The following is a 984-nucleotide window of genomic DNA, read 5'->3' on the forward strand; positions in this document are numbered from 1 at the left end:
TTGGGAATACAAATGTATTATAAACATACTACTTGAATTTCAAGTATATTTTTAATACATTTAATACTACGTCTTTTTCACCTGGGTCACTCTGTGAGCCTGCCTCTGCCTCATCTTCAATGAAAGTATAAGTATTAGACATTTAATTTATTATTATACAGCATACATCTATATTATATAGCCTACTAATAACTAATTTAGAACATCTATATTACTGTTTTAACTATTTATAGGCCTACTATTAATATGGTTTTAATAAAATGTTATAAATATGATGCGTTATATAGATTACTAGTATCAACTAAGACAAGTGATTATAATGGGAAATATACTTAATTACAAGAATTAAAGTGTGACAAACTGCTAAATATTCTATATGATGATTTAATGTTTGCAATGTTGAACTGCCTTTTGCAGCCTCCCTTTGCTTGATAAATAAAGATATTGTCTCTCAAAAGAGAGAGTCGATTCTGAATCGCCTTAATGAGTCGTCATATTTTCGAATCTTTTGCCTGTTACGGGTATACGTCACTGGGTAACACATTTGCATAATCCCCGCCTGCCCACGAAATACGAACAGAGTCTGACCTGCCCACAAACACTTCCGCTAGTTAGTGTGTTTACATCATGTTGAGAAGACGCTGTGTTCAAGTATAGGACAGAAATACAATTCGAACCTTTTGTTGTGTGCATGTCATTTTACCAAGGACCGCTTCTCTAATCTTGGCTTTTATCTTCGTTGGCTTCTTCTTAATTTGGACTAAAAAGCTCTCCGAAGCACAACCCGTAAGTACGATTGATACGTTATGTGTACATTTTCAATTGAGTGCTCAAAATATCAAGTTTTTGTGCTAATATGTGATGTATACATAGTGCAGCTTTAGGTTTCCAGGTAAAGCACGATATACTGTCTTACTGAAATAGTTCTGATAATTTGCTGTGAACCCACTATTTCCTAAGAATGTGTCGATTAATGTAGACTGA

Source organism: Sinocyclocheilus anshuiensis, unplaced genomic scaffold (assembly GCF_001515605.1).
Source record: "Sinocyclocheilus anshuiensis isolate Anshui unplaced genomic scaffold, SAMN03320099.WGS_v1.1 scaffold1284, whole genome shotgun sequence".
Lineage (NCBI taxonomy): Eukaryota > Metazoa > Chordata > Actinopteri > Cypriniformes > Cyprinidae > Sinocyclocheilus > Sinocyclocheilus anshuiensis.